Source organism: Hypanus sabinus, chromosome 12 (assembly GCF_030144855.1).
Source record: "Hypanus sabinus isolate sHypSab1 chromosome 12, sHypSab1.hap1, whole genome shotgun sequence".
Taxonomy (NCBI): domain Eukaryota; kingdom Metazoa; phylum Chordata; class Chondrichthyes; order Myliobatiformes; family Dasyatidae; genus Hypanus; species Hypanus sabinus.
The window spans coordinates 74,119,673-74,130,386 of NC_082717.1; the positions used below are offsets into that span (position 1 = coordinate 74,119,673).

Consider the following 10,714-nt stretch of genomic DNA (forward strand, 5'->3'; position numbering starts at 1 on the left):
TACAACCTAAAACTGAACAAAAGTAAATGTAGGATCAGAACTACAGAGATCAAATACATAGGTCATGTACTCAGCGCTGATGGGCTAAAACCAGATAATGAAAAGGTCAGGGCTGTGGTACAGCTACCACAACCTGAAGACAAGCAAGGACTTTTGAGGTTCATGGGCATGATACAGTATCTTGCCAAGTACATTCCCAACTTATCGGAGGTCAGTGCTCCACTTCGAAAGCAACTAGACAGCAACACTGAATGGCATTGGCAAGATGAACAAAAGAAAAGTTTTGACACATTGAAGTAGTTGGTTACCAATGCAACAGCACTCAAGTTCTATGATGTCAATAAACCGGTGACGATGTCTGTGGATGCCAGTTTGGAAGGAATAGGAGCTGTTATACTGCAGGATGGGAAGCCTGTGGTGTATGGATCACGAGCACTATGGATCACTGGCGTATGTCTCAGGGTGCTGTTTGTAATGAAAACAAAAACAGCAATCCAAGAGAGCCTTTGCTTCCCCATCCACTACCAGGAAGACCATGGGAGAAGATTGGCACAGATCTCTTTCGCTACAATGGTGCAGAATATCTGCTTTGTGTGGACTACTATTCAAAATATCCGGAAATCACCAAGTGAAGTGACACGTCCAGTCAAGGTATCATTACCGCAATGAAGTCGACATTTGCAAGACATGGTATTCCAGATATTGTCGTCAGTGACAATGGTCCACAATACGCCAGTGGTGAGTTTAGGAAGTTTTCAGAAAGCTGGGAATTTCAACATGTTACTTCCAGTCCCGGGCATGCTCAGTCTAATGGACAAGCAGAGAGAACTGTACAAATTGTGAAGAACATGCTCAAGAAGGCACAAAGCAGCAACAGTGACCCGTACATTGTTCTGCTTGAATACTGCAACACACTGATTGAAGGTGTGGGGTTCTCTCCTGCACAGCTGTTGATGGGATGTCGTCTGAAGGTCCAAGGTGGCAACATCCAGAACTCTACCGACTCCTGAAAGTAATGCTCAAGTACATGACAAGCTAAAGTACAAGCAAATAAAGCAAAAGAGCTACTATGAAAGACATACAAGACAGTCACCAGATCTGCATATAGGTGAAAATGTCGGAATACAGAGAGGAGACACCTGGCAGCCAGCTGTGGTTATGAACAGGCATCAGCAACCAAGATCCTTCATAGTTCGCAGGCCGGATGGGAGAGTCTACAGAGGAACAGCAAGCATCTGCTGAAGCTAGGTGAGAGGGTGTTTCCACGTAGAGATACACAGGACATTTCCACAGATACAGACATGGAAACAAACCAGTGAGGGGCGTGACAAAACCCCATGATGCAAGGATGGTGAACATTCGGCGCAGAGAGACCGAGGTGGAAATGCAGACACAGAGGTTACTCGAGAGACTGACTCTGAAGGACAAGCACAGTCACAGTTCTATTGCACAAGGTCTGGGAGACAAGTCAAACTTCCAGCTAGATACAGAGACTAGATCTACCTACAGTCTCGCACAGTTTGAGACAAAATCACACACGTTATAAGTTCCAAGGTGTGAAATAAAAAGTTTATTAGTCTATGTTAGTAAAAGAAAATATACTGCTGTTAGTATTGTAAGATACAATGTAGAATACAGTATAAGAAGTTAAGATTTTTATTAGTTTATGTCATAGCTGTTGTAATGTTAGAAAGTCATACCGAGAGGCATTGTTTTGGTAATTCACAGTATTGTAAAAAAAAACTTGAGAAGGGGGATGTAATGTATTATGTAAGCATTCGTAGGTCAGAGTGTGTATGACATCAGAACGCAGGGTTTTGTAAAATGGAAGTCTGGTGAATAAGCGTGTGTGTTTAATACTGCGGTGTCCGAGTCACATTAACGCTACACCCATGAGGAAGCCGGAATAAAAAGGTGGGGAGAGGGGAAGGAAGCTAGCTGCTAGGTGATAGGTAAAGCCAGGTGAGTGGGTGGGAAAGGACGGGAAAAGAAGGAATCTGATAGGAGACCACAAGAGAAATGGAAGGAGAGAGCCCAGTAGAAGTTGCAGACAGGTGAGAAGAGGTAAAAGGTCAGAGTGGAAATGGCGGGCTGAAGAGTAATTTTTTTTAAATCAGAGGAGAAATTGATATTCATGCCATCAGATTAGAGGCTACCCAGATGACATACAAGGTGTTGCTCCTTCACCTTTGGGCTTCCCTCATCTTGGCACAAGGAGGCCATGGACTGACACATTGCAACTGAAATGGGAATCTAAATTCAAAATCACAAACAAGAAAATCTGCATATGCTGGAAATCAAAGCAAAACACACAAAATGCTGGAGGAACTCAGCAGGCCTGCGAAAGGCCTTCGGCCCAAATCGTCAACTGTACCATTTTCCATAGATGCTGGCTGGTCTGCTGAGTTCCTCCAGCATTTTGTGTATTGGAATTAAAATATCTGGTCACAAGAAAGTTTCACTTGTTCACTCAATGAATCGGTTCCCCCAATTTACAATGGGTCTCACCAATGTAACAAAGGCCGCATTGGGAGTACCAGACACAACAGACAGCCCCAATAGATTCAGAGGTGAAGTGTTGCCTCACCTGGAAGGACTATTTTGGGCCCTGAGTAGGGGTGGGGAACTGAATGCATTTTTGGCTGCTTACAAGGGTAAGTGCCAAGGGAAAAATTAGTGGGGAGGAATGAGTGGACAAGGGAATGGCGGGAGTGATCCCTGAGGAAAGTGGAGAGTGATGGGATGGCAATGATATGTTTAGTGGTGGAATCCCTTAGGTGATAGCGGAAAATGCAGAGTATGTGTTAGAGGCTGATGGAGTGGTGTGTAAGGACAGGAGTAACTCTACCAGTCTTAAGGCAACAGGAAGTTGGAGATTGATGACAAGTCATAGAGGCAGACGTCTGCAGTTCAGTCAAGACCCTGCGGTGGTTGCTGTGGACTGATTTCCAAAGTCATTTGGCTTCATCTCCAGAACTCATAAACAATCGAAAAACCTCGCTCTGCTGGTGAAGAGTAAGGACCTTCCCATAAGATTATTCATGCACAGCTGGAATTGCAATCATATGGCAAGTTGCTCTTAACGGTGTCTGTGGAGTGGTTGAAGTCAATCACTGCTTCATAGGTTGTAAGTTTGCCATAAATAGATGCAATAGAACAGTGCAGCACAGAACAGGCCCTTTGGACCATGATGTTGTGCCAAATTAAACTAGTAATTAAAATTGGTTCATATTATCACATGTACTGAGGTACAGTGAAAAACTTTCCTTGCATACAATCCATACAGAGCAATTAATTACAACAGTGCACTGAGGTAGTCCCTTCTGCTTACTCAAGATTAGATTGTTTAATGTCATTTCCTGTGCACAAGTGCAAAGAAGAACAAAATAGTTGTTATTCTGGATCTGATACAGCACAAAACAAAACATGAAAGATAAAGAACACAATGATGATAAAAAAAAGTATGAATACACAGGATAGCTTATATAAATAGATCGATTGCATGTCCATAACGAGACGCTAGGCTATACATAAGGTGACTGGCCGGAAATAATGAAGTAGTGGTGGAATTAGTGAGTGGGGGTGTTGATCATCATTATAGCTTGGGGAAAGTAACTGTTTTTGAGTCCATATCCCTCCATTCTCTTTATATTCATGTGTCTATTTAGGAACATCTTATATCTGCCTCCAGTATCACCCCGGCAGCACATTTCAGGCACCCATTACACTCTGTGTAAAGCCCCACATACCTCCTTTAAACCTACCCACTCTTACCCTAAATGCATATCCTCTAACACTAGATCCTGGCACAAAGATACTTGCTGTTTACTCTATGACCCTCATAATCTTATTAACTTCTATCAGGTCTCCTCCTCAGCCTCCATCACTCTGGAGAAAGCAACCTAAGTTTGTCCAGCCTCTCCTCAGAGCACACGCCCTCCACGCCAAGCAGTGTAGAGGTAAACCTCTTCTGCACCCTCTCCAAAGCCTCTGCATCCCATCATGAGACAACCAGAATTGAATACAATATTCCAGGTGCGGCCTAACCAAAACTTTATGAAGCTGCAACATAAATTCCAGACTCTTGAACTCAATGCCCCACCTGATAAAGGAAAGCATGCCATATGCCTTCTTTACCACCATTTCAACCTGTGCATCTATTTTTAGGGAGAAAGTTCTGGGACTTCTTTAGAAAGCAATGGTCTTTCTTGATGTGCAGCCCAAACAGCCCAATAATACAAGACTTTGTGTTCCACGAAATGATCTCAGAATCACATTCTGAGACAGGTGCCAACTGTGGCTGAATGATTATTGTCAGTTAGCATAAAGATGCACTCTTCCGCCCAAAGTTTTTGGGGCTTTCCAGTACACGAAGGCACCCACAGCCAGCAGTTTTCAAGGTGAAGGAGGACATGAGGTGGGAAGTTTGGTGCAGGTACCACCACGGTTGTAGGGGCAGAACCCCGTCTGAAGTTCTAAAGGGTGGAGTCTGTACAACGGCCTCTCACCGATGCAACGTTTGGGCTGAAACAACAGTGACATTGACAATATTGTAGGTAAATATAGTGAAGTGGTTGGTATAGGGAACTAAAATGATGACAAGTTCTGTGCATATTTTATGGCTAAAATCTATTTCGGGTGGGGGGAAATCAATCAACCTAGATTGGTGTGCTGTCCAATTTTCCCCATCTTCCGACCGAGAGTGCGCACAGTCTAGATTGGTACCCAGCACCGCATCCCACCCACACGCAGCCGTCCGTTCAGAAGCAGACGGGCCGCTTGCTTGCTTCCTTCCCCTCACCCACGGCAGCAGCAGCAGTCCACTTACCAGCCGCGCGTCCGCTGAAGTTTCGCCCCCGGCTCCCACGATCAAACCGCCGCCCGGTTCAAATCCAGCGCGCATGCGCCGGCCGCCGGTCCTTGGCTACGGCAGGGCCTGCTCGCCGCTGCCGCCGTCGAAATCCCGACTTAATTCCCATTCTTCCCTCATCATCAAAGTCAAACGAACACTCGCAAATCATATCTATATATATATAATATATTGTGACAACAGGGTTGGGCTGCAGTGACGCCGGATTAAAATTATGAAAATAAAGTACCGCCTGTGAATTGGCGAGAAAGTACAATCTAATGACAAGCTCCATTTCTATTCGCACGAAGCCCTGGAGAGATTTGAAGCGTTCCGCCCGGATAGGGCAGCAGGGAATGTAGCGGACGGCCGCAAGGTGTAAGGCCCGCCACCGCCACCCCCGCAGTCTGGCTGTAGGGCCGAGGCCGTCACGTTGCTCCATGGCGAGCGTCTGCTGTGACTGAAGGTGAGTCGAGCCTGCATCGGACTTAACCTCGGCACCGAAATCTCCCAACCATCGATCTGAGCACTGTAGTGTTAGGAAAAGGCGCTTGGTGTGCTTGTTAAAGGTGAAGGAAAACGGTAGGCGGAAGTACTCGCTGAACTTTGTTTGCCAATTCGGCCTCGTCCTTCCCCTCACGGCCCGCTGTTCCTCTGCTGTATTGTGACCCCCACCCACCTTTCTGCTTTACGTGGTGTTTAATATACATTCCATCTTCATAATCTATTTGGCCTGGAGAACACCTGCCTTTAAAGCACAAGCTGCAGAGTAAGGTAGAACTTTTATTTCAAAATAGATATAAAGGAAGAAACAGTCTCTCAAGACATACATCTGGAACTAAGCCAGTCTGATTGAAATTTGGCTTTTATATTCTATGTGGAGAGTACACTTGAAGCTGCAAGGGAAAGAATCAGGATCGGGTTTATTATCACTGGCATGTGACGTGAAATTTGTTAACTTAGTAGCAGCAGTTCAATGCAATGCAGAAATGTAAAAAAAAACAAAAAATAATAAGAAAATCAATTACAGTAGACGTTTAATTGAAAAGGTTAAAATTGTGCAAAAAAGAAACAAATACTATATATTTAAAAAGTGAGGTGGTGTTCAAGGATTCAATGTCCATTTAGAAATCGGATGGCAGAGGGAAACAAGCTCTTCCTGAATCGCTGAGTGTGTGCCTTCAGGCTTCTGTACCTCCTACCCAATGGTAATAGCGAGAAAGGGGCATGCCCTGGGTGCTGGAAGTCCTTAATAATGGACGCTGCGTTTCTGAAACACCACTGCTTGAAGACGTCCTGGGTACTTTGTAGGCGAGTACCCAAGATGGAGCCAACTAAATTTACAACCCTCTGCAGCTTACTTAGGTCCTGTGCAGTAGCCCCTCTCCCCCATACCAGACAGTGATGCAGCCTGTCAGAATGATCTCCACAGTACATCTATACAAGTTTTTGAGTTTATTTGTTGACATACCAAATCTATTTAAACTCTTAATTAAGTCTAGCTGCTGTTTTGTGTTCTTTATAACTGCATCAATATGTTGGGACCAGGTTAGATCCTCAGAGATCTTGACACCCAGGAACTTGAACCTGCTCATTCTCTCCATTTCTGATCCCTCTATAAGAATTGGTATGTGTTCCTTCGAGTTGCCCTTCCGGAAGTCCACAATCAGCTCTTTGGTCTTAATGATGTTGAGTGCAAGGTTGTTGCTGCAACACCATTCCACTAGTTGGCAAATCTCATTCCTGTATGCCCTCTCGTCACCACCTGAGATTCTACCAACAGTGGTTACATCGTCAGCAAATTTATAGATGGTATTTCAGCTATGCCTTGCTACACAGTCATGGGTATAGAGAGAGTAGAGTAGTGGGCTAAGCACACACCCCTGAGGTGCACCAGTGTTGATGGTCAGTGAGGAGGAGATGTTATCACCAACCTGCACAGAGTATGGTCTTCCTGTTAGGAAGTACTAAGTCATTCAAGTTCATCATGTCATAGAAAAGTACAGCACAGAAACAGGCCCTTCATCCTATCTAGTCCGTGCTGAACCATTTCAACTACCTACTCCCATCGATTTGCACTGGGACCTTAGCCCTCCATACCCCTAACATCCACGTACCTCTTTTGAAATCGAGCTCACATGCACCACTTGTGCCACAGCTTCTTCCACACTCTCACTACGCTTTGAGTGAAGAAGTTTCCCCTCCTTTTCCTCTTAAACTTTTCACCTTTCACTCTTAACCCATGACCTCTGATTGTAATCTCACCTCATCATTGGAAAAAGCCTGCTTGCATTTACCCTATCTTTACTCTACATAATTTTGTATACCTCTATCAAATCTCTCAATCTTCTACGTTCCAAGGAATAAAGTCCTAACCTATTCAAATTTTCCTTATAACTTTTCCAGACCCAGCAACATCCTTGTAAATTTTCTCTGAACTCTTTCAACCTTATTTACATTTTTCCTTAAGGTTGTTATAGTGGGGTGTGGTAATGGGGATAAGCTCCCACTACCTATTAAATGCTTCCAATAGCTGTGCCTCAAATAGCCTCTGACAACCAAGTCCAGTTCCTGGCCTTCACGTGTGGCTTAGCTACTAAGTGCACAGAACTGTTTGTACTGACAAAAGAAGGGGCAAAGACATGATATTAGCACCTTAATACCGGAACATATTGGGCTCCTTAGCCATGGTTGGCAGCTCACCTAGCAGAAGGAAAGTTCTGTCTCAAACCTCTTGCGTTGCGGCTATACCCACTCATGGGGAAGGCTTCGGGAGTAAACCCCAAGGGAAAATCCAGAGCTGGTATCCCTAAGGCAGTCCTACATTGAGTTCAATGCTGACTGGAAACTCCTGCAATGCTACTGGTACCAAATTGTTTTGGTTTCTGTGATGGTTTGGGAGACTAATATCACTAATATTGGTGTCATCCACATACTTGTTAATCCACCCTTCTATATAGAAATCATTGCTAAACATTGCAAACAATAGAGGCCCAGTGTTTTCTTGGAGCACTGCTGTTCATGGAATTCCAGCCAGAATAACACCTTCCACCCCTACTCAGTCTTTTGTAGGCAAGCCGTTTCTGTATCTAAGTTTGTAGTTTACCCTGGTTCCCATGCATCTCTGTGTTCTGAATTAAACTACCACGAGGGACTTTTTCAAATGTCCAAATGATAATATCCATTGCCTTGCCTTCATCAAGTACTTTTGTCATCTCCTTAAAATACTTAAGTTTGTAAGGCATGGCCTGTCCTGCACAAAGCCATGCTCACTGTCCATAACCACAATGCCTTTCCAAATCTTATTACTTATGTATTTGGCTGAAGCTTTGCTGGATGTGTTACTTGCACACTGTTCTACAAGTTATATCATAAAATCAAGACTTAATGACCCAAAATCAGAATACAGAAAATTGAGGAAATTTGAAACATTCTTGACTTTTTGAACTGCGGGTTTATATTAAACTAGACAACAGGTAGTGCAGTCTGATGTGACCAGAATGAACATTACATTTTCATGAATGCTATTGGTATCACTTTGCTTTGGAAATTGAAGAAAACCAGTTTATTAAAGAAGAATGGTGCATAGCAAGGCAAATATAGCTGCTCTTCGTTTAACAAAGGACACTTTGGATGGTATCATTTCTGGTTGATCTGCCAAGGCACAAGGGTGTGCCTCTCATTGTCATTCTGGAGACGTGCGGTCCTTCCATCCACCTTCTTGTCATCTCTTCTACTGTTTATTCATTGTCTCTGATCTTGGAGATGTGCATTTCTCAGCTCCTTTGTCTCTTCCTCTCTCCTCATTCTGTGCCTGTTTTTGCCATTCTGGAGATGCGCCGCCCTTTCATCCCCCGACTCTTCATTTCTTCTGCTGTTTGTTGTCTGTCTCTGATCCTGGAGATGTGGATTTCTCAGCTCCTTTGTCTCTTCCTCTCTCCTCCTTCACAATTATGTAGCATATAAGAATTGAATTGAATTGACTTTTATTTCTTACATCCTTTGCATATATGAGTAAAAATCTTTACGTTACGTCTTCGCCTGAATATGCAATGTGCAATTTATAGTAATTTGTAATAAATTGTATGTGCAACAATAAATTGACTGTGCAACAGTCATATAGCATAGAAATACAATTACATCAGCATGAATTAATCAGTCTGATCGCCTGGTGGAAGAAGCTGTCCTGGAGCCTGTTGGTCCTGGCTTTAATGCTGTGGTACCGTTTCCGGAATGGGAGCAGCTGGAACAGTTTGGGTTGGGGTAAATCAGGTCCCCAATGATCCTTCGGGCCCTTTTTACACACCTGTCTCTGTAAAAATGTCCTGAATAGTGGAAAGTTTGTATCTACAGATGTGCTGGACTGTTCGAACCACTTGCTGCAGAGTCCTGTTATTGAGGGAAGTACAGTTCTCATACCATTCAGTGATGCAGCCAGTCAGGATGCTCTCAATTGTGCCCCTGTAAAGGTCCTTCAGATTTGGGGACTTATGCCAAACTTCTTCAACCATCTGAGATGAAAGAGGCACTGTCGTGCTTTTTTTTATCACACAGCCAGTATGTACAGACCAAATGAGATCCTCGGTGATGTGTTTGCCAAGGAACTTAATGCTGTTCACCGTCTCAACCCCAGATCCATTGATGTCAATTGGGGTTAGTCTGTCTCCATTCTTCCTGTAGTCCACAACCAGCTCCTTTGTTTACACAACGTTGAAGGAGAGGCTGTTTTCTTGACCATTGTGTCAGAGTGATGACTTCTTCTCAGTATGCTACCTCGTTATTATTTGAGATAAGGCCAGTCAATGTAGTATCATCAGCAAAGTTAATTTGCAGATTGGAGCTATGGGTGGTGACATAGTCATGGGTATACAGAGAGTAAAGGAGGGAGCTTAGGACACAGCTCTGAGAGGCTCCTGTGTTGAAGGTGCAGAGTGACAGATGAAGGAGCCCACTTTTAACCACCTGCTGGTGATCTGACAGGAAGTCCAGGATCCAGCTACATAAGGCAGTGTGAAGGCCTAGGTCCCTGATCTTCTTGTTGAGCCTGGAGGGAATTGTGGTGTTGAATGCTGAACTGTAGTCCAAGAACAGCATTTTCACATAAGCATCCTCCTTCTCTAGGTATGTATGGACAGTGTGTAGAGCTGTGGCCATTGCGTCATCTGTCGATCAGTTGTGATGGTAGGCGAATTGTAGGGGGTCCGGTGTGGGTGGTAGCATGCTGCAGATGTAGTCCTTGACCAAGAAATTTCACAACACACAATTATAAGCAAATAGTGTTTTTGTAAGAACTCTATTTTAATTGTTTTGTTGTTTTGCTTTGTTTTAAATGTCAAGATACATTTAATGGTAAGCTAGATGAGTACTGTACAAGGAAAAAAGACAATGAATGGTATCCTGATGAGAGATGGATGGAGGTTCCCATGGTATAAATATTAGCATGGAATTTTTCAGCTATTTGTTATTATATTCTCTGTTTAATGTTTTGTAACTATTAGTTTAAGAGTTTCATTATGAAACTTTTAGAGAAGAAAATAGCTTTAAGCAATATGTTATATATATTTAATTGAATGAATATTATTTTATCTGCAGGTAATTGTTTAAATTCAACATGAGCCTTAAAACTGTGTGGAAGAATTACAGGTTTTTAATTGTTATGGGAACAAGTCTTGCAATGATTCATTGGGGATGGTATAACATCAAGTCTAGTGAAATTTTCAAGAACAAAAGCGAAAGTTATATTCCAGAACCTGGAATTGTGACACACATCATGCAGCAGGAAAATCAGCCTGAAAGAAAACAGTAACTGGATTTGTTAGGTAACGTGTTCCATTAATTACATAAAACAATTTGTATTTCAAAGGA

At 43.3% G+C, this 10,714-nt stretch overlaps 1 protein-coding gene across 1 annotated transcript in view; it reads right to left on the reverse strand.

Annotated features, from left to right (window-relative positions):
• Positions 1-4,959, reverse strand: part of slx4ip (SLX4 interacting protein) — a 126,123-nt gene extending 121,164 nt beyond the window's left edge. Inside the window, exon 1 of the mRNA XM_059986219.1 lies at positions 4,829-4,959. The gene's annotated coding sequence lies outside the window, so the exon portion shown is untranslated. The remainder of the gene's footprint in view (positions 1-4,828) is intronic.
• Between the last annotated feature and the right edge of the window lie 5,755 nt (positions 4,960-10,714).